This window comes from Alligator mississippiensis, chromosome 1 (genome assembly GCF_030867095.1).
Source record: "Alligator mississippiensis isolate rAllMis1 chromosome 1, rAllMis1, whole genome shotgun sequence".
Lineage (NCBI taxonomy): Eukaryota > Metazoa > Chordata > Crocodylia > Alligatoridae > Alligator > Alligator mississippiensis.
In genome coordinates, this window is record NC_081824.1 from 214,323,775 (window position 1) to 214,347,439 (window position 23,665).

Below are 23,665 nucleotides of genomic sequence, written 5' to 3' on the forward strand. Positions count from 1 at the left end.
TGAAGAGATTCAGCTCTCTCAACCTCCCCCTGTAGGGTCTATCATGAAGGCCACTAATCATGCAAGTGGCCCTCCTCTGGACCCTCTCGAGATTCCCTGTGTCCCTCTTGAAGTGCGGCACCCAAAACTGGACACAGTACTCCAACTGCGGCCTGACCAGTGCCGCATAGAGGGGGAGCATCACCTCCTTTGTTCTATTAGTCATGCACTTGCTAATGCACGACAAGGTGTGATTGGCCTTGTTGATGGCCTCATTACACTGCTGGCTCATATTCATCTTGGAGTCATTATGACTCCAAGATCCCTCTCTGCCTCCGAGCTGCTGAGAAGGACACTCCCCAACCTATAGGTGTGCTGGGTGTTCCTCCTTCCCAGATGGAGTACCTTACATTTATCTTTATTAAATTGCATCCTATTTCTCTCTGCCCATTGATCCAACCTGTCCAGGTCAGCCTGAATCTGCTCCCTGCCCTCCGGTGTACCAACTTTGCCCCATAACTTGGTATCATCAGTGAACTTGGAGAAGGTGCTCTCCACGCCCTCGTCCAAATCGCTGCTGAAGATATTGAATCATTATCAGTCTGAGGACCGAACCCTGCAGGACCCCACTGCCCACCTCCCTCCAGGCCAAGAAGGAACCATCCACCACCACTCTCTGGGTGCAGTCCCTAAGCCAGTTGGCCACCCACCTGACCGTGTAGACGTCCACTCCACAGTCTGCTAGCTTCCCAATGAGGATAGGGTGCAAAACTGTTGAAGGCCTTCCTAAAGTCCAGGAAGATGACATCAGATAGTACATTATTTGTACTATCTAGATTGTGGTGGACAAAATGTGGCCCGTGGGCTGGATGCGCCCCACCAGGCCATTCTATCTGGCCCACGGGGCCCCTAAAAAACTTTGAAAATTAATATTTATCTGCCCCTGGCTGCCTGTCATGCAGCCCTCGATGACTTGTCAAAACTCAGTAAGCGGCCCTCCGCCCAAAATAATTGCCCGCCCCGATCTAGATTAACCCCCGATTAACCCCCATGCTATCATCACAGCTTTATTTTGCAGTGTAGATGCACTTTGGGCAGCTTTCATAGGGGCGGATATTATAACCAGGCCCATACTTTCTACCTAGTTTGATCAATGATGAAATAAAGAGCAGCTGACAATTACGTTATCATCAATGTGCAACATCTCATAAAGGTCCAAGTAGCTCTTGTTTCAAGACATTCTGCAGGCCCAGACAGATATCACTGCTATGGTTACAGATACTTTTACTACATTTGGAAGATTTTTGTTGCAAACATAGGGCTAGAAACTCACATTTTAATGAAAGCTGAAAATTCCTAGAACATAATGGCAGATTCCAGTAGGTGCTAAGGCTTTGGTCTTACCCAGTCTGAGAACTGTTGTTCCACTGTAACTTAACTGACTTATGGGATTTGTTGCAGAAATCCCCTGGTGTAAGTGGGATGATAATCAGGCCCTGTGAGCTGTAGGTTATTGCCAACTCTCAAGATTTTTTACATTGTTCTTGAAGTCTATGCTTCAGGAATGTAAAAAACTGAGCTCTTTCTTTTACATATATATCTATATATCTATATAGATATATCTATATATCTATATAGATTATATATATACACACATAAATATAAATATATATAAAAGAAAGAGCTCAGTTTTTCACATTCCCAAAGCATAGACTTCAAGAACAATGTCAAAAATCGTGAGAGTTGGCAACACTTGTTTATATTCACTGCCCTCGTGAGCTCTGCTCCCTGCAAGATCAGTATATGGAAGCAGGTCAAAGGTGTCTTACTCTTAGTTCTTAGGGCACCCAGGGGCCATATTAATCTGCAATGTAAATTAGAGCAGTCTAATGATGGCTTTACTTTATGCATGGCTGTCTGAAGACCCAAGTGGCTCTTCTGGCAGCAAGAAACAGCTTGAGTGTAAGGATGTCCATAATCTCAGTGTCTGTTCTTATATAAGGAGCAAGTTTCTAGCCCTCCTGGCAGCACAGAAAATGCTTGGAAAGCTGATGAAAGGACCATGAAAGGACCATCTAGCTCTAGCAGATCAGAAATTGGGGTGGGGAAGGCAGGCAGAGGGAAAGCTGGTGGTGCTACAGAGCAAAACTCCCACTGGGCCCTGTTCCTACCTGGTATAACTCTTGATAAAGAATGATTTTTACATTACACTGATACCAGGCCTGAGCTTAGCCAAAAAGGCAAAAAACAGTTGGAACCCTTTCCTGAACTGTCACTGGGGACTGGGTGTTCTTCCTCTATCATTGCTATGGGCATTGCAACTCCACTGGCACCTCCTGGAGCTAAAGGAGGACCAAGGAGACACAGCCAAGAGTTAAGCTAAGCTTTCTTCCACTGCTTGTCTGAGCTCACGCGTGTGCACACACAATTTATACACACACAGTAGGGAAACAGTGGAATGCCGTGACAGAAAAAGCAAAGGATTATTTAGCTATTACCCTCCTCCTTCCCCTGAGCAATAAGAGCTGAGAGATTGTCCCTTGTCTGCTGCATGTGGTATTTTCTTGATCCATGATTGAACTCTCACTTCCCTTACTGCACATCTGTGATTCAGGAGAATCTATGCTAACATCACTCAAGCAGGCATACCTGGCTTCAGGAAAGCTAAGCCCTGACCAGTATCATCTGTGTACTGAACACACTCCAGTGCTATAGAGGCAGTATGCTGAATGCAAGGGTAACGCCTTCCACAGGCAACACAATTCCAGACGGGCAGAGTACAATCAGAGCAACCGGGCTACATGGGCAGTCTGAATCCAACTTATTCAGAGGAGCAACACAGAAAGGGCAGTATAGCTCAGACTCACCTGTCGGTATAAAGCAAGGGGTTTTATGAATGGAACAGTTCACAAACACCTGTACAAGGGCCTGCAACTTGGTCTTGTTTTCATCACCACTGTGTTTGTGCTCCCTCAGGCGGGCCTGCCTTTTTGCCCACTTCAGAAGTGAAGCAGAAACTTAGAAAATGTCATACTCTGCCTTTACTGGTTCATTTTACTTTCATACAGCTCTTTTGTGTCTATCTCTTTCATACTGTGATTCCTACAAAGTAGTCATTTCTTTTAACTGCGGCATCACCATTCCATCTATAAGCCAGAAATCAGATTTGAAGTGCTTCCACAGTCTCAAGGTGTTTTTAGATTTTAAAAATCTGCATCACATTTTCAAAAAGGTGATCTAAAATATTATTTGGGAAACCTTGATTATATCTTTTAGGCAAGGATTTTGATATCTACAAAATATATTATGACACATTTTCATATTTAGGCATATGTTTTTTCTCTGTTCCACTGACACTAGAGTTTTATGGCTCATTTGAGTAGTAACTGCAATTCCTTTAAATGTGAGGAGAAATAACAAGTGAATAGTGCTGTATTGATTGAGAGAGAAACTAGTAAAATCCACTTCATACTTGAGTGGGTAGTTTTTTCGTACTATGCTTTGATCACAAGTTAAACCACACTCAAATACATCATATGGAACTGGCAAGACAGACTTCCTTTTCCTCTGTTATATCCATGCTAGCTTTGTCCTGTGGTGTTTTCCTCTTTCAGACATGTACATTTTTATTATCAATTTCTTTCAATTAAAATACAAGCTCTCCTGTGCAAGAGAGATCATTCAAATGAGAGGATCAGATTCTGATCTGGATTATGCCAACATACATCTGGAGACATTCCATTATCTCGAGCAAACATATTCTGGATTTGCAGTGGTCTAGCTAGGCTCATAATCTAGGATCACCCCTCTTTCCTGGCATATTTGAAAGAGGTTTGGCTTACAGAGAACTAGGTAAACAAATACTTCCTTGTAGAAATCTGGGAGTGAGATAGTATTTTAAGATTTACAATTTTTATTAGCTACCTTTCACCTCCTGCCTCCTTTTGATTCATGGTGGACATAAAGGTCTTCCTCATTTTCCCATTTGCAATTAGAGGTCACACACACTGTTCAGAATATTAAGAAATATTACTCACATTTTTCCTCCCAAAGCTGATCTTTGCAATGTCTTGTAGCTGTGGTTTTGCTACTTTCAAAGCTGGAGTATCACTCTGTTTCTAGGAATTGCACCTCTCAAACCCCTGTATACAGGAATTTATACATGTTTAAGAAGATCAATATCATGCATTATTTAGAAAGTAGTGGGTATTAAATAAGCTTTTAGTTCAGCACAGGATTGGCTGAGGCATCTTGAAAGCAAAAGCTTATGCAAGAGAAACACGATTACTTAACTAAGTTCTGTTAAGGCATCCGGGGTACTACTGCCTGCCTACAAACTTGCTGACAGCGACAGTAACTAGCAAGCACATGTTTTTCAGCTCCCTCTTACTTTGTGTTTTGCTATCCCCGTGTCATGGGAAATGAATCTAGCACTCTGCAATTTAATCAAAAACAAACAGTAACAAATTATTGTAGTAAACAGAGACAATGGTGTATGTGAGACAGCCCCCATATGTTCTGTAGGTTGCAGGCATTACTCCAAAATATCCAGAATTCCAGCGTCACTTTTAAAACATAGCTTCTTTTTTGGTTAAATCCCCCAAATGTGGCTTTTAATAAGCATATTCATTTGCTTCTCCATCGCCCCTGCATTTCCGTTGCTATAAAAGTACGGGAAGGAACATAATGTTCCTACTGGAAAAAAAGAGAGCTTGCCAGATCCCTCCCATCTTCAAGCAGGATTTACTGAGTCTTTTTTGTTTGTTGCAGTTATTAGCCAAAAAGAGGAAAATAAAGACATTTAAACAGCCTCTCTCAGTGACTCACAGAATCGCAAAAAATTAGGGTTGGAAGGGACCTCAGGAGGTCATCTAGTCCAACCCCCTGTTCAAAGCAGGACCATCCCTAACTAGATCATTCCAGCCAGGGCTTTGATAAAATGGGTCTTAAAAACCTCCAAGGATGGAGATTCAACCATCTCTCTAGATAACCTATTCCAGTGCTTCACCAGCCTCCTAGGGTGTTTTTGCATGTGCTATTGGAGGCAGGGGGAGAAGGGGGGGGGGAACAGGATGGGGGACACTATAATTAGAGCAGCTCTGAGAACCACTCTAATTAAAGTGCCTGCAGCATCTCATGTATTAGCATTCCCACGCTTCAAACTAGAGGTGTCAAACGAGTTTTAGTTAAAGTGCCCCACCACCATTTTGAAGCTTGGGGACACTGATACATAAGATGTGGAGGTTGCTGGAGCATGCTAATTAGCACATTCCAGCAGACTCAATTGAGTCTGCTCCAACGCACTGTAAGTCCATAGTGAAGGGCCCAAAATTGGACACAGTACTCCAGATGTGGCCTCACCAGTGCAGAATAGAGGGAATAAATTATTTCCCTTGATCTGCTGGCAACACTCCTACTAATGCAGCCCAGTAGGCTGTTAGCTTTCTTAGTAACAAGGGCACACTGTTGGCTCATATTAAACTTATTGTCCACTATAACCCCCAGGTCCTTTTCTGCAAAGCTGCTGCTTAGCCAGTTGGTCCCAGGCCTGTAGCAGTGCATGGGATTCTTCCAGCCTAAGTGCAGGGCTTCGTACCATGATCATGGTGGCCCTGATCATGCTGTTTGGCACCACAGCCAGTAAACAGTGATGCTAAGGAAAGCTGTTTGGGAGGACCTCAACTGTCAAAACGAAGCCTATTTGCAGGAGAGGGTGGATTTTACTGGGTCTTTTAATTACAAAAATAAATAAAAATAAATAAAAATCCATCTTAAAAAAACTGTCTGGATTCAAACTTTAAGGCTGCCAATTGGTGAAAAGTTCTGAGGTTGCCATGTTATGTGCCAGGGCAGGAAAAGCTTTTGTAGGTTCAAAACCTCTTGTCAGATGGGAAACCCACTCTGGCCCAACTCAAGTGCCTCTGCCAGAATGCATCTTAGAGCTCCCAGGACCAGGGGAGGAAGGCTGCTCACCCACACTACACCTTCCAGTGGGAAGCCACTGGCTAATCCTCAAATGGTCGGTTAGCTCAATTCACCCCTAACAACTCCTCCCTGCTTTCTTTGAGAAATTGCTCTCAAAGCCCATTTCTAACTCTCTCTCTTGTGCTAGGGAAGGGTGGCAGCAGAAGGCCTTCTGTGATTTCCAAAGGCTCCTGTGGAGCTCTGTGCTTCCGTAAGAGGGTTATAAAAAACAGGTCCGAGTCAAGTCAGTGATAGGGCTGAGTTTTGTGAGACTGAAAGAAGTCAAAATGAAAAAACAGCCAGAGACAACAATGCCACTTAGCACTTTATTCCTTCCAAGATGCCTGCAAATATTCACGAATTAATGAAAGGTGAAGCAAGCGTGTTCGTGCAGGCCATTTCAGTGCAGAAGATTGGGTAGCTCGCTTCTAATCCCTGTGGATCTGATGTGGTCTTGGTAACACCATATGAAATGAGTCAGGAAAATCCAGTGATTATTTAAGCCTAGACTCTGCTTAGCCCTTCTGCCCTGAGAGGGTTTGAAGCCATCTCCCCTCACAAAGCCTCTGTACGTGTTATGCCGAACTGTAGTTTTCTTGCTTGAAGGAGGGTGGGGGCCACTTCAAACCTACTGCCTCAGGGTGCACAATTTCCCAAAGAAACGATACAGGAGCCTGAGTGATGTGGCTTCATCCTCCCCACAAACTGACCAGTGACATTAGCCAGCCAAGATAGTGGGGAGTAAACTGTCCCCACGAAAGGGTGTAGTAGCAGACGTATAGCCTCAGGATTCCTTAGGTGTGGCTCTGTATTGGCTCCATCCATGTGCCCGGCTCAGTGGGACAATCCTGTCCTGGACCTCAGGACCATATGCTTTGGTGGCCCCCAACATGTCATGCAACCCTCCCCTGCAATGTCAGTCCAGGTCTGGACTATCAGAGCAACCCTAATGCATCCCAGACACTGGAGTGCAAGAGCCAAAAGTGGTAAATGGAAAGGCTGCTTTTCAGTGATTCGTCCCATGTACACTTGGTCCTGTACTAATGCTTAGTCAGACTTGGTGTAACCCTGAAATTAAATCCTTAACGTCAGGAGCATGTTTTTTCTGATAAATCCCAGGGCTGATATTCCCATATACTGCCATCCATGGTGGCAAGGACTTCAGTTTGCAACGTCCAGTGCAGGAGGGTGGAACCAGACTGCTTTCTAGCTAGGTTGCTATGGAGCTGACTCTACCATGACCCCCATATAAAATGCATTCAAGCTTTCACCACGCATAATATGCTAAAAACATTGTTTCTCTCCATGGCTTTATAGGAGCCACAAATGCTAGAAATGACAGTTCACTGCAGCAAGACACTGCTAAATGGGGCTGGGAAGAATAGTTTAGTTGGGATATTTTGCTTCCAAGTAAGTTTTGTGGAATCTGGGACATAGTGTTTAACTGACTGTCCAGTTGGAGCTGTGCTCAGTTTAAGAAAATGGGGGTGCATCTACACATGCAAATAATGTGGGATAATAGAGTAAATTACTATAGAGTAAACTGATCCGGGCAGACATCTTCACATGCAGGGTCTTGGAAGTAGATTTGTAGCTATTTGCTCCTGCCCCCACTAGCCTTGCACCAGTCCCCTGCAGCAGCCAGGGGGAGCTCTAGGCATGGGGCCAAGAGACAGCTGTCTTCTGGCAGGGGCTGGGACAATGCTCCCTGCCCCCAAGGGACTGCCTGCTGCCAGGGCAAGCGCTGCCACTGAACCCCAGGCAGGGACAATGTCACCCTGCCCTGACAGCAGGGAGCTCCTGGCCCCAGCTCTTCGATCATGAGCAGGAGACTTGGAAAGAGCTGAAGGGGAGGGGCAGGTCCCAGCCTTCTGTCCCATCCACTGGTGGGGCAGCTAGCAGGAAGCCCCCAGCTGGGTGGGGAATCCAAGGATTGCCAGATAGCAGCAAGGAATCCCCACCCAGCTGGGGGCTTGCCACTAGCTGCCCCACCAATAGATGGGGCAGAGGGCTGGGACCTGCAGCTCTTTCCAAGTCCCATGCCTTGATCACCCAAATGGGGAATGGGGCTGGGACCTGCCCCTGACTGGGACAGTCCCCAGCTCCTGCTCCATGATCATGGGGTGGAGGCTGGAAAGCCTGTTCCCTGCCCAGCTTTACTATCACAACTGGGCAGGGAACAATCACCCCACCCCCTACCAGCAGGGAGCTCCCAGTACCCTCTCCATGATCAGGGAGTGGAGGCTGGGAGATAGAAGGATCTCCTAGTGCCAGTCCCACAACCACAGAGCTGGCACTGTGAGAGTAGGATCTCTCGGCTTGGGTCCCACAACCACAGGGCTCAGGCTTGGTGATAAGTATCTCCCAGTGACCTCATGGATATAATAGTATTGTGTATTTTAGGAGACTTAGGATCCTGCAACTGGTCTATGTGAGGCATGGAGAAGTCCTAAGTTTCCCTACCTGTGATTCTCAACCAGGGTGCTGCAACACCCTGGGCTGCCTTGAGATCTTTCGTGGGGTGCTGCAGAATGCCACACAATATAATCACTGTTGAATGTACAAACATGATTCACAAGATAAGCCCGGAGATTTCAAATAGGAATCCATAGTGTTAAAGCCTTTCTAACCTGTTGTGGTCTTTCTGAGTTCTTTACAATAGAAATATTGCTCTCTTATTTTTCCAGAGTAAAAAAAAAAAAAAAGTCAGAGTTAAGAGCTAGCATGTTCCAAGGGGTGCCTTTAACCTAATGAGGGTTGTTTTGTGCCTTAGCAAGGCGTGCCTTGAGTTCAAAAAGGTTGAGAACCACTGTTGTAGAATGGGGATAATGGAACAGACCTCCTTTGTAAAATGCTTTGAGAGCCACTTGTGAGAGGTACTATATCTAAATGAGGTGTTATTGTTACTAGTGTACACCAGACAAGATCAGCATTTATGCATCACTCATTCCAATGACAAGGGGCAGGAGAAAAGCTGCTTCTTGCAATGGATGGAGTTTCTTGAGCAATGTCAAGTAAAAGCATCAAGTCAGAATTGAAAGACAATGGTGTAAAGAGGACATGAATGACAGGGTGCAGGACACCTTCTACAGAACTCTGATCCTGCACAGTCCCATGCCCTGGATGTTTCATAGATGGTATGTCACTTCTGACTACTGGGATTGCATAAGCATTTCAGCAGTTCCTCCAAGTACCTTCTCTGGCCTGTCTTCATTGCTTTACTCATTCCCAGGCTGAGCACTAAATATAAGCCAAAATGGTCACAAAGGAATTTAGTCGGGGTTGCCAACTGTTAGTAAGTTTACTGACTGTTAGTTAAAAAAAGAAAAAAAAAAAGTCAGGCTAAAAGTGGCTGTCAATAAACTCTGTAAAAAAAACCCCACACACCAAGCAAAATAAATCTTTAGCTGTCAGTAAAAACATTAAGGAGCCACAGCTTGATTGAAGCTCTAACAGAGTACAGCAGTGCCACCTGGTGTCACAGTGGAAATGTAGTACCCTGCAGGGAGGACTCTCTCAGCCATGGGCTGATAAAGCTTCATCCCAGACTGCCTGTAATACTTCTGGATAACAGGTTTCTTTGCAGGGCTGTGGTAGGATGGAGAGGAGTGGGACCAGCAGGGGTAAAGTTTGGTGGTGGGGGGAGAAGGAAGAAAAGCATGATGCAGTCAGAGGCAACAGGATATGGGGTTAAATAAGGGGCCTGTGGCAAACCTCGCCGTGAGGGGCAGGTGCAGTGCCCCTAGTGGATGTAGCTTGCTCTCTGTCCCCTCCATATTGCCACCTAGTATCTCACCTGCTACACTTGGATGGAATAAGTAGTCCTGCAGGAGGTACCCAGAGCCCTGAAGTGGTGTTTGTATTGTGTTCCCTGATCTGGGCCTACTTTACTATAACAGCAACATTCAGACAGCTTAACCAGCCCCAGCTACAGCCCAACTGGTGCTAAATTACCTTAGGGTTTTAATCGCAGCCTCCAGCCTCCTCCATAGCTGCATCTGTGTCCCATGGGTGTCAATCTGTTGTGATCTTTTCTGTTAGCCACCTGGCAGGCCCTGATGGAAGAGTTATATTTACATTACGTAAACCATATATCAGAGAAACATGTGTCACTAAAAAAGATTGGTTGTCAGTAAAAGCTTACAGGTTATAAGTAAAAAAAAAATTGGGGGGTTGACAACCCTGGTTAGGGTTGAATATCCTGCAGCCACGTCAGGACTTTCTCATGAAAAACAAGCCATTTTGCACCTGTGTTAACTATGTTGGGGGAAATAGGCACACACTGTGTACCCTGTGAATGTGCCTTTCTATATGTTTCATGCACAGGGTTCTGTTAAATAATAAAGAGACTCCATTTGGGGTGCAACAAGGTAGATCTTTATTTAGTGCCCTGTATTCAGTTCTACTGCTTGCAACCATGGGGCACATCCCCACATGCAGAGGCATGCGTTTGCCATGGCACAAACAGTAGTGACACTAATTTTTGCTGCTGCTTTTTGCTGCTATGCATGCCCCTGCACCTAGGGTTTGCTGTATAAATGCACTATTGCATTTTGAAAATGATTTGTTTCTGTGACAATTCAGTTTCATTAAATATCTTGGCAACCACAACCTTCATAAAAAGGCCCCGCTTCAGGGAAGCTGCCGTTTTTCCACTCCTCCCAGCTCCTAGCATACCGGAGTAGCTGGGGGACACCTAAAACAGTGGAGATGCTCTTGCCAGCAGCCAGAACCTCTCCCTGGAAGACCCAGCCTCCAGTTGCTGTGGTGCACACTCTTGGAGCTTGCGCCATGCTGTCTTTTGTGGCAGTGGGGTTTTTTTGATACCTGGAGTTCCTGTTATTACATTTTGGCACTGTGCTGCAAATTTGCAACGTGGCAAACATTTGCACATGTCACATTCAGTTTGTGGCACCTCAGACAGTTTTGATGTTCCACAAACCATATGTGTGTGCTTGTCTGGACATGCCCGTGAGGTGCATTGCTGGTGTAATCCTCAAGCACATGGGGCTTCCTGGAAACTTCCTGGCATCACCACCAAATCATCCTCTCCAGAACTCCTGTTCCAGTCTGCAGGGGACCTACAGGTTATTACACTCTAGGCTTCCATGTCAACTGTGCACCGATTGCATGTGGCTGTCTACACACATGGCTCTGTAAATTCAGTGTCTGAGTTCTTCATGAATATGCATGAATTTATTCTTACTACACCTCCACTAGAGAAGTATTTATTACCCCATCTTACGCAGGGTGGACTGAGGAATAGATAGGCTACATCGGGGTAGGGAAAATACGGCCCACAAGCCAGATCCAGCCTATGGAGGGACTCTGTCCAGCCCGCAGCAGATCCCTCAGTCCCGACTGGCCCAGGCACCATCTGGCCCACGGCACATCCCACCACCCCCTGGGCACGCAGTAGGGCTGAGGTGACTCTACAGCTGGACTGCTTTTCTAGACAGCCCAGGTAGCAGCAGCTCCTTCTGGCTGCAATGGCCACTGGGTCTAGCCCTGTGGTACTGGTGGGTACCCATGCGCATGGCCTCGCGCCCACTCCAGACTCAGCCCAGTCGAGTGGACCAGGCAGAACCCGCACGGACAGCTCCAACCTTGGCCTGCCCCGCACCTGCTCCAGACTCGCCTGCCCATGCTGAGCAGCGGCAGCAGCAGCAGTAGCAGCCAGGCAGAAGCTGCTGCTCTGTACTGGGAAAAAGCATCCCTTCCCCTTCACTGCTGCTGGGCCCTTTTTGCTGCAGCTGTCTAGAGCCCATACCCAGGCTTGACTGCAGCTCCTCTGCATTGTCACTGATGCCCTGCTGGGTGGCCCAGAGGCAACAGCAGAAAGGAACCGCAAAGGCAAGTCCAGAGCGGGCCGGAGTTGGGGTTGGAGGTGTGCGCTGTTGGTGGTGGCAAAGAGGAGCAACAGGGAGCACAAGCTTTGGGCTCTTGGTAGCGGGGATTGCTGACCAGCCTACAGCAGCTCCCCAGGACTGCCTATGTAGCTTGCAGGCCCAAATAATTACCCACCCCTGGGCTACATGGATAACAGAAAGTCTGTGACAGAGCCAAAAGGAAGTCTGTTGAATCCCATACTAGTGGCTTAATCCCAGAATCATCCTTCTTCCTCAGCTGGAATCCACATTACTGCCTGCGTCTTTTCTCTTTCCTTCCTTATTGCTTATTTTTCTACTTTCAAGCACTTTCATTTCCTCCTGTCAGCTCCTCTTCTTTTCCTCCCATTTAGCCTCTCTGCTCAGTCCACCTGCCTTTTACTTAGGAGTGACTCTGCTTAGGCTCCCCATTTGAACTAGTCAGAAATTGGGCAGATGGGCATGTTTCCCATCCATAAATATTCTTATCAATGCAAAGGTGTTGAAGAGAGAGCCAAAAGGGAGGGCTCATGCTAACTGGCAGTAAGTACAGATCTCAAGCCTCTCTGAGCTAGTCAAGAGGTCATTCTTAGAAATTTCCATGAATAAGTCCCACATTGAGTAAGGAAATGGCCAGATAATAACACTAATTCCATGGCCTTGCATTTCCCAGGGCTTCTGGTACAGTTACTTCCTTGGCTGCATCTAATTCGCTTCACATCATGAATATTTAGACTGGATGAAACCTTAAAAAGTATATAGGAAACAGTCCAGCTCTGGAAAGAACACTGTTTAGATAACCTAGCTGTTTTTTTCTACTCCTAATTAGTGTTCAGGATAGGCTTGAACCAAGCATCAACTCCAAGTAAAACCCTTCAGATATGAGGGATAGTTTAAGTCTGGATCCAAACTTTGTGGGTCATACCTATTGCTAGTTTATATTAGTCAACAGTTTGTGTTATAGATTCATAGATTCATAGGTTCATAGATGTTAGGGTCGGAAGGGACCTCAATAGATCATCGAGTCCGACCCCCTGCATAAGCAGGAAAGAGTGCTGGGTCTAGATGACCCCAGCTAGATACTCATCTAACCTCCTCTTGAAGACCCCCAGGGTAGGGGAGAGCACCACCTCCCTTGGGAGCCCGTTCCAGACCTTGGCCACTCGAACTGTGAAGAAGTTCTTCCTAATGTTCAATCTAAATCTGCTCTCTGCTAGCTTGTGGCCATTGTTTCTTGTAACCCCCGGGGGCGCCTTGGTGAATAAATACTCACCAATTCCCTTCTGTGCCCCCGTGATGAACTTATAGGCAGCCACAAGGTCGCCTCTCAACCTTCTCTTGCGGAGGCTGAAAAGATCCAGTTTCTCTAGTCTCTCCTCGTAGGGCTTGGTCTGCAGTCCCTTGACCATACGAGTTGCCCTTCTCTGGACCCTCTCCAGGTTATCCGCATCCTTCTTGAAGTGTGGCACCCAGAATTACACGCAGTACTCCAACTGCGGTCTGACCAGTGCCCGATAGAGGGGAAGTATCACCTCCCTGGACCTATTCGTCATGCATCTGCTGATGCACGATAACGTGCCATTGGCTTTTCTGATGGCTTCGTCACACTGCCGGCTCATGTTCATCTTGGAGTCCACTAGGACTCCAAGATCCCTTTCCACCTCTGTGCCACCCAGCAGGTCATTCCCTAGGCTGTAGGTGTGCTGGACATTTTTCCTCCCTAGGTGCAGCACTTTGCATTTCTCCTTGTTGAACTGCATCCTGTTGTTTTCTGCCCACTTGTCCAACCTATCCAGGTCTGCCTGCAGCTGTTCCCTGCCCTCCGGCGTGTCCACTTCTCCCCATAGCTTTGTGTCATCTGCAAACTTGGACAGAGTACATTTCACTCCCTCGTCCAAGTCACTGATGAAGACATTAAAGAGTATCGGTCCAAGGACCGAGCCCTGCAGGACCCCACTGCCCACACCCTTCCAGGTCGAGACCGACCCATCCACCACGACTCTCTGGGTGCGGCCCTCTAGCCAATTCGCCACCCACTGGACTGTGTAGTCATCCAAGTCACAGCCTCTTAACTTGTTCACCAGTATGGGGTGGGATACCGTATCGAAGGCCTTCCTGAAGTCTAAGTATATGACATCCACCCCTCCTCCTGTGTCCAGGCGTTTTGTAACCTGGTCATAGAAAGAGACTAGATTGGTCAGGCACGATCTGCCTGCCACAAACCCGTGCTGGTTTCCCCTCAGCATAATTTGCCCTGCCGGGCTCTCACAAATGTGAGCCTTGATAATTTTTTCAAAGACTTTACCAAGGATGGAGGTGAGACTGGCCTATAGTTGCCCGGGTCCTCCTTCCTCCCCTTTTTGAAAATGGGGACCACGTTGGCCCTTTTCCAGTCCTCCGGGACTTGGCCCGTGCGCCACAAGCGTTCGAATATTCCCACCAGTGGCTCTGCAATGATGTCGGCCAGTGCCTTCAGCACCCTCAGATGGAGCTCATCCGGGCCTGCCGACTTAAAGGCATCCAGTTCTTCCAAGTGACTCTGCACCATCTCAGGGTCTACGCATGGAAGTCTGGCGCCTTGCTGCTGCCTCTCTACAACCCCAGTGAGAGACTTGTTGTGCCCCACACTTAGGAACACTGAGGCAAAGAACTCGTTGAGGAGTTCAGCCTTGTCCCCCCTGTCTGTCACCAATTTCAAATATTTTCAACACCAGAATAGAAAGAATGGTTCCAATTCTCTGCCTTTCTAGGATGATGCTGTATAATCCATGAATTACATCCAGCTAACATACCCTCCCTATCTAAACTTCTGTATGACATGATACACTTTTACTTTCATAGGCAAGTACTTAAATGCTGAGTTTGCTCTCCCTGGGATTCCTCAGTACATGACAAGGATGCCTGTTGGGACAAAATACTTCTGTCCTCCTTGATTTGTGCTGAACCAAAATGTTCACTGATGTTCAGCTCTCATCTACAGTTTTATTTATCTTAATACCAGGTGCATCTACATGTGTGCTTTACTGCAGAGTAGACTAATTAGCTCTGCAGTATAGTCACCATCCACACATGTAGCGCTATTAGGCCACAGGAAACTGATTAACTCTGTTATAGGATAGTATTGCTGACACAAATGCTATCCTATGGAGGAGTTATTTAGTGCACCACAACATACATATAGACGGTGACCGGAGCTGGCTGGGGCATGAAAGTGCTATAGTGCAGGGGCTGCCTGCCAGGTAGCCCCACACTGGAGCACCCTTATGCCCCAGCCAGCCCTGCCACAGCACATTGAGCTGGGGTGGAGAAGCTCCAGGCTGGCAGGCTGACCCCCTGAGCCCATTACACTGCCACCCTGCTCAACCTGATCCAGTCCCGGGTGCACGTATAAATGCTGTGCCCAGAAGCAATAAACTTTGGCATGAACTGTGCCAGAGTTTATTCAGCAATGCTAATTTCACTTGTAGATGCGCTCACCTAGACTAAATCTTCTGGGGGTGAAACGTGGAGGGGAGACATCTGGCTGCATTTGAAGTCTTTTCCTTTAGTCATTAAATAATTTTACATCCCTGTAATCCATTTTCATATTGAAAAAGTCTGTAAATACCAGCTATAGCAATAGAAAAGGGAACCTTCTTCACACACAAAAATGCTATAAAGTCATTTTGATCATATAAAATAAGCAAACTCTTTTTGGTGCTTAGCCAGAAAAGACTAAATGACCCTGAATTAAGCTTGTGGCAGGAAAGGCAGCATAGATAATCACATGAAGTGCCATAGAACTGGAAGGGACCTGTAAGATCATCAAGTCCAGTTCCCTGCCACGGGCAGGAAGTTATTGGGCTCAGGTGAGCTCAACAAGGTGCCTATCCAGTCTTATCTTGAACACCTCCAAGAAGGGTGATTGCACCACCTCTTCCGGGAGTGTATTCCAGATTCTTGTGACCCTTACAGAGAAGTTCTTTCTTATATCTAGCCTGAATTTACCCTCTATTAGGGTAAATTCCTATTACCGTCCTTATGCCCATTGGTCTTCATCCCCCCTGGGGGTGCCTTCCTGAAGAGTTGCTCCCCTAGATCCTGGTGCTCACCTCTGTCATACTTGTAGGCAGCTATCAGTCATCTCTTAGTCTTCTCTTACTCAGGCTGAACAGGCCCAGTTCTCCCTCCTTGTCAGGCCTATCCTTCATGCCCTTGACCATACGGGTGGCCCTTCTTTGTACCCTATCAAGCTTATCCATGTCCTTCTTGAAATGCGGGGCCCAGAACTGGACACAGTACTCCAGAGGAGGCCTTAACAGTGCTAAGTAGAGAGGAAGGAGCACCTCCCTGGATGTATTGGCCACGCATCGGCTGATGCATGCCAGAGGTCTGTTTGCTCTTCTGGCAACCTCATCGCACTGCTGGCTTATATTTATCTTTTGGTCAATCATGGCCCCCCTCACTCAGGGGGTGGGGGTCACGATTGACCAATCGTGAATGTACATATGTGAATGTAATTGACCAAGCAGGTCTCACTCAGATGCTGTGCCAACGGACCACCACCCACCGTGTAGTTGTGGTGAGGGTTCTTCTTACCCATGTGAAGGACCTTGCACTTATCCCCGTTAAATTTCAGCCAATTTCGTTCTGCCCGAGATTCCACTCTGTCAAGGCTGTCCTGGATCCTGGCCCTATCTTCCTCCAGTGTCAGGTCCCTCTGGGTCTTAGAGGACCAAGGTGCTCACATCACCTAAGACAGAAAGGATTTCAGAATTGTCCTTATTAAAAATGAACAGATTCAGCCAAAACAAGGTTTTGTTGAATATCAGAGATCTGGGTTTTCCGACTGCTGCAGAAAAATGCAGAATTTCTCCTTAAAAGGAGAAAAACCCAGGCTGGAACTCTGTAATCCTGCAAGAGGCTGCTTGGGGCTGGGGGGAGTGGGATGCAGGGGGCAGGGGGTGCCACGTGCATCTGTGCACACACAGATGCACGTGGCAGCCAGGCATTGTGGTGGAGAGCAGCTCCTGTAGCTCCCTTCACATAAGTCTAAGGGAGCAGGGGCGGAGCGGGGGGCCCACAGGCAATACAGCAGGAGGGTGGAGGGGCATATGCCCCCCCCCCCAGATTTCTGCACCCAGAGTAGAGTGTGGCAGGGCCAAATGAGCTCTGGGCTTGAGCCACCTTTGCCACACCACCATGGCCACCAAGCCCTGCCCAGCAGCAGTGGGGGGAAGAAAGTTGTCACTGTGCCTCACCTTGGTGGCCATGATGGCACAGCGTTCCCTCCTGTGCCAAGTCCCTCGTACTGGGCTGCAGAGGTGGTTCCTGCCCAGAACTGGTCTGGCCTGGCTGCAGCCCCATGCTTTGTGCCCCACACCCCATTGTGGGTGCAGAAATCTGGGGAGACACATACCCTCCTGCCTCTCTGCTGAATCACCTGTGCTGAATCACCTCTGCTGAATCACCCTGTTCCCTCCATGCATTGCCTGTACGCACATCTCCTCTTCCCCAGACACCAACCCTGTTCCCCACACACCCACCCCCTTCCTCACACACTGGGGGGCTGGGGGCAGGAGGCTGTGGGTTGGGAGTGGGGGGCACCACAAGGGCCAGACGGCTGTGGGTTGGGAGTGAGGGTTGTGAAGGAACCACTCTCTTTGTCTGCCTTCCTGCTCTGAGTTTGCCCAACCCCCTCGGCCCCCCAAATCTGGCTGCTGTTTCCACCTGGTGACTTGGACAGCTAGGTGACCTCGACTGGAGAAGTTCCTGAGGGAGGGGGGAAGCTCGCTCTTCCCTTGTCCTGTGTAACGCTAAACCCTTACCTGAGGGTGCTGACATTTTTCAAACTAACCAGTCAGCATCAGATGTGGTCCGAGGATACTGGTTTATGGCTGGGTCCTGGTGATGAGGTCAGAAAGGTTATTTAAAGGGTCCATCTTAGGAGGGTGGGGAGACATCTTCTGGCCACTGAATCAAGCTATGGGCCTCCAGAATTCTCTGGATGTAGATGTAAGTAATTTACCTGAAATCTAGCTAGGAGCTTAGATTTCAGTGTTTTAGTCGCGTGTCAAAAGGCAACAAGCCTATGCTGTTTTGCTCAAGGGTAGTTCTCTTTCTATATTCTATTGTTTTGTATTCCTTCCTCACCCTATCCCTCTTTGATCAATAAATTTATCTGTTCTAGCACACCTTGCTGTGTGTGCTTAAGAGGGAAGGGACCAGCCTTTTTTGGCTCACTTACTCAACTGGCTAAGGTGGGCCTGGCTTTTTGCACTCCTCCTGTACAGGAGGCAGCTTGTGTATGCCTCAGGCTAAAAGAAGCACCCCAGAATCCCACAGTGGGTTAAGCACCCTCAAGGTCTACAGGGTCTGTGTGCCCCAGGCATCACAGAGCCCTAACAAAGATCAGAGCTCAAGTGGTGGCAGCGGTTGCCCCAGGTGGTCGGCCCAATGTAGGCACCCCAGAGGAGGCACTCGAAGCTTGGCTTTTGGTTGGGCACAGTGAGGCGGGTGACTCAGCACAGAAGCACCACTACTGGCCCACCAGAAGGGGCAACAACATAGGGGCAGGGCACTGGCATAGCAGGGCTGCTCAGTGCCACAAAGCAGTGTGGGGGTGGGGGGACAGCCACAACTAGACCCACATCCTGTTGTGTGAAGGGGGCAGGGGACCTCTGATTTTCCATGATAAAAAGACTAAAATTAAATGCCAAAATAAAGAGGTATTTGGATTTTATTTTATTTTAATGACTGAGGCACTGGTAGGCTTCCAAACTGCTTTAAAATTGTAAATATATCAATAAAACATTGTGTTCAACTGATACCTATATATAGTGGCATTTCATTTTAATCATGGAAAAACAAGAATTTGGGGTTTTTTAATCAATTTGGGATTTTTTTTTTTAAATCAGAGAATTTTGGAATTTTTAAACACAGAAAACCAGGATTCCTGTATGGTTATAAGCAATATCAGGACAAGATATCATGTACTAGAGCATATTTCTGTTGACTTCAGTTCTGTTATACAAGGATGAATTTGGTGCAATGAACTGAAGAAGGCTCCAGGGTGAAATTTAGTGAGGTTAGTGTTCATTAACAGCACTTATTCAGCATTCACTGGGTGTGTCTACATGTGTGATTAATGCAAAGCAATAAACTCTGGCACAATATGCATATTGCACTAGAGTTTATTGCTCCCAGATGCCATGTTTACACATGCGCCCAGGACCTCAGCACATTGAGCCAGGTTGGAACATCTCCAGCTGGAACAGGGTCTGGGGGTTAGCTTGCCAGCCCAGAGCTGCTCTGACCTGGCTCAATATGCTGCAGAGGGGCTGGCTGGGGCATGAGGGTGCTCCAGCCCAGGGCTAGCCAGCAGGCAGCCCCTGCACTGAAGCACCCTCATGCCCCAATGAGCCCCATCAGTGTCTACACATGCACTGCTGCGCATTAATGAACACCGTGGCAGGATAGTACTTGTATTTACAAGTATTAACCTATGGCAGAGTTAATTAGTTTCCTGCAGCCTAATAAGGGCACATATGTAGGTGTGGAGACTTTACTGCAAGCTAATTAGGCAGCTCTGCAGTAAATCTCTCATGTAGACACACCCACTGAGGTAGAAGTGTTTAGCACAAAGTCCTGGCAAACAGAGATCTCTTCTCCTGCTACAGAACTGATTCATAGGAGAAAATGGGCTGTCGTGGGCTAAGTTCTCTTCACTCCTCTATTAATGGTTCTCAGCTCTGGCCACCATGCACCACCTCAGGGAGCAGGAGGGATGCTCACCATCTAGGGTCTTGGTCCCTTTCCTGAGACTACAAAGGAGATCAGTCCATTGTAATACATTCATTGAGAGCTGGGCAAGACCCAGGTTATCACAAAACCAGCTATTGAGTGGATGACTCCAGAAGGACCCCATCATGCATGCATGGATGACTGATCATTGAACTTATTTAAATGTAATAAATAAAGCTTCAAATAAAGTATTTATGTAAGATGAGGCTAGTAAATATTGTGAAACAGATAGCAGTATGAAAAAATTATGAAATAAATACATACATGGCAATGAGCAATACCATCATGAAATTGGCAGCAGTACTCCAGACATGATTACGGTTGCTATTGAGGTAGGAACTGTACATCCACATGCTTCAAAGACTTCACAGACAAAGTGTAGAGTGGGGGGAACACAATGAGGCAAAATGACTTGTAACTGCAGTGACATGGTGGGTTGGAGAAGAGCTAGGGATAGAAGCCAGGTCAACTAACTCACACTCTATGCTTCCTTTAGTAGTATTTAGATACGAGGAACTGACCAGATTGGCATCACATAAATAGTAGTAACCCTTTACTTTTCTCCCTTCCATCTTGGGCTGAAGTTGTCTTGGTAACCTAGAGATGATAGGCTCTGTATTCCATTATTATGCCTCTGAGTCATCTGAGGCCCACGTGCATTTCCAAACCCTGAGCCAAATATAGGACACGTTAATACAAATAATGTATTATCCCATTTGGGACTGTAGGGAATAACATCCTAACCATGCAGAAACTCTGACCTCTTCTGACTGAATTTAGTTGCACCCACATGCTTTAAATCTAACACAAAGCGACAGGCCAACTGGCAGAGAGTCAGTGACCTCATGGGAAATCATTTTCAGTACAGGTCTGGAAATGTTGAAAACTATATATGCTAATCTTCTAAGAGCTCAACATCTTAATCCAGTGCTGAGTTAATCTGGGTGCCTTCAGCACCATGGATTAATATCATCACACTGCTGTATGGGGCAAGATGTGTCAGTACACTGGTAAGGACAACAAGCATGTAGTCAATAGGCTCTGGGTTGGAGACCCAGTTTGGGTATTTCTAGAAGCAAAATCATCTGCTTTAAATTGTTGGAGACAGGCATATGTCCACCCTTTGCCAACTGCAAATATACTTGGAAGGAACAAAAAATAAGAAATTAACAGGACTCCACTGAGTAGTTTACTTCAACAGGCTTAAAGGCACTTTCATGGATAACACTCATTCACTGATCCCTATCAAATCCCCTGCTTGAGCTCTGGATTAAGGGCAACAATTTGAAGGTATAAATCAGTCAAAACTCTCATTTTCCTTGTCTTCCTCTCCATATAAAAACAGCAGCGCTCTGCCAACTGCTAGGCTCATGAGAAGCAAACGATGGAACATATTTTTCACATATGTTCTCACTTACTGGCTGGCGGTTGGTAAATTTGCCTGTTTCTAGTCAGTAAAAGAGAGTTTACATGGTGCCTGGCCAGCCAGTGGTGGCAGCACTGGGGAACATGAATTCAGTGGTTTATGATGTTGACAAGCAGAGTATGTGAATGTATGTTGAATACAAATCGACATTACAGAGAGAATCATATGAAAATGAAGTCAAGCAGTGATAATTTACAATATAAGCACCCTAAATTAAATGTATCCCCACCTTGTGCGTAGCCATTAGGATAGTCACACAGTCATGTCCTAGTCTTTTTCCATTGGACCCTGCCTCATTCAGTGATGCATTGCATAGCACTCAGTGAACAGTGAGCTATTCAATAGCGCTCATGGAATGGATAGCTATCCAATATTTATTTTAATTTCCATAATGCTGTGTGGCCCGAGAACTATTCAACACACACCCACCAAGCCCTGAACTGAATATAGATTTTTCCATTTCTTCCTGATCTTTTCTACAGATTCACCATTGCTGCATGCAAGTGCTCCACAAATATTATATAAGCAATGTTCACAGTCCCCAGCTAGGGACCTAAGAAACGCAGAATCCAAACTACTAAATTGCCACTTCTTTGCAGTGCCCATCTTGAGTCTCCAAGGGCTTGTTCTTTCAGAGAGTATGGCACTGTGCAGTTGTGTGTGTGTAAAGCATGGCAATGTCACTTGCCACCATGAGTGCTCAGAGCTTTTGCAAATCAGGCACCTTGATAGAAGCGACTCTCTCACAAATGGCAAAATTAAGCTTGCACAAGCAGCCTGTTTATGGTGTTTCCTGCTTACTGCTTGACTTTAAAGTTCAATTTCTTCTAATGTCATTTTTTGATGTACTGGTCCTAAGTTTGTTGTTTTTTAAAGGAAAATACACTGAGTTCTGTGAATCCTCAGCAGAGCTAGAACAGCACAATATAAATTGCTACCATTTAATAGGGCAGCTGGTAGCACCTGTAGGTTATTCTCCTCTCCAAGGGCCAGACATCAGAAGCAGATAACACCCACTTTACCACTGGGTTATACAGCTGTTTGCTGATGGCATGGAGATGTTGGAATTCTACTGCAGGCTCTGAAGGGGAACATGTCTAGTGACTATAGTCCCTTCTACTCCACTTCCCCTAGCCTGCCTCCTTCTTTCCCTCTTCCCCTCATGCTTCCTTAAGCTTTCTGTCCCCAACCCCTTCTTCCCTCCAGTCCAGTGCATTCTCATCCTATCTGCATAAACACACACAAAGGTTGGAAACAGACATAGTCTTTGAAGTGCAATCCTCTGTGCTGCACGTGTTGCAACACAGCTGATCTGCTTCATTGACATTTGGGCTAGGGACAGATATTATGCATAAACCAGTATAAGTGATCAGAAACTGGTTTATACCTGTCACAGAACATAAGTTCAGTGTGCATAAACCAGTTTCAAATAATGGCTGAAAACGGTTTAAGACAAACCTGCTTAAATGTAGTATCAGACTTAACTGATTTGGGTCAAACTGGTTTAGGCAATGTCTGTCCCAGACATAGCTGGGGCTGTTGTCAGGCCCCTGCAACTCCTGGGGCTTCATGGGACCAATCATGGGTGACTGGTGCCACCTTGGGGGGGGGGCATGAGCTCCCCACAATGACCAGTCAGCAACCGGGGGGGAGAAGGGGGAGTCCCCCCATGCACCCCCTACATGTCACCACTGGGCCCAATCCTGTGATAAAATGGCCCCAGGTGCTGTGCCTGGGTGCTGTGTTCTGCCCTGGGGCACATGCAAGCAGTGGAAACCCCCTATTTGCAGACACACCCCTGTTGGGGCTCAGAGGAATTCCCCTGCAGGAAATTCCCAAGGTGCACATCTGCAAACCTGGAAGGGGAAGCTCACACAGGGGTTTCCCCCCTGGGCTTGCAGACCACGCCCTGACCCAGGGCATGGCAAGGAAGAATATATGCCAGGTTCCCCTCTGCAGGAGATGTTCCCCTTAGCGCATGTTTCTTGATGCCAGGCCTCGGTGGTCTGCAAGCCAAGAGAGGGGAGCCCCAGTGAGACTGCCTGTTTCCAGGCTAGCAGACATGTACCCCAGGAAACCCCTGGAGGGATTCCCATGGAGCACAGATCATGCTGCCAAACCACAGGGCTGTTGTCTGACAGGATTAGGCCCCTGAAGCCCCAAGAGCTTCTGCCCAGGAAAGCTAGAGAATGTGGGCAGCCACTCTCCCACTGTAAGCTAACAGACACCAGCTGCAAAAGGCAAAATAACGTATGACTAGGGTCATTGCCATCACAAAATTTAGGCATCTTGGCAGGTCAAAAGGCTAAGATGTCTGTTTGCTCAAGTTTTGTGTTGCTATACAAACGTTTAGAGTGGCACAAAGACAACATCTGCCTGTAGTCAGACTGCCCCATGCCTTCATGCTTAGTGCAGATGGAAGTTTCCTAAAGCAATGCTGCCAGCCTTTAACAACCCTCTAATACCTATGTGTGAACAGTGATTTTCACAAGCTCATAGCTGGGTAAAATTCTGTGGAAGAGTATCATGAGGAAAACAAGGGATACATCCTCTCATTCAGGATCCCAATGCCATGCACTGCGGATTATCACTCCTGAAGGGAATGGATATTTTAATAAGAGCAAAACAACATATTTTTCCCAGATCT

At 46.9% G+C, this 23,665-nt stretch overlaps 1 protein-coding gene across 2 annotated transcripts in view; it reads right to left on the reverse strand.

Annotated features, from left to right (window-relative positions):
* LOC102565820 (uncharacterized) overlaps positions 1 to 23,665 on the reverse strand; it is a 65,117-nt gene that overhangs the window by 13,973 nt on the left and 27,479 nt on the right. The window contains exons 2-4 of one of the 2 annotated variants that reach the window (XM_059719818.1): positions 16,389 to 16,542; positions 9,898 to 9,998; positions 4,017 to 4,121 (exon numbers count right to left, since the gene is read on the reverse strand). The gene's annotated coding sequence lies outside the window, so the exon portion shown is untranslated. Of the gene's footprint in view, positions 1 to 4,016; positions 4,315 to 9,897; positions 9,999 to 16,388; positions 16,543 to 23,665 lie in introns of those variants that run through there. The other variant, XM_006264911.4, reaches the window with a different exon arrangement.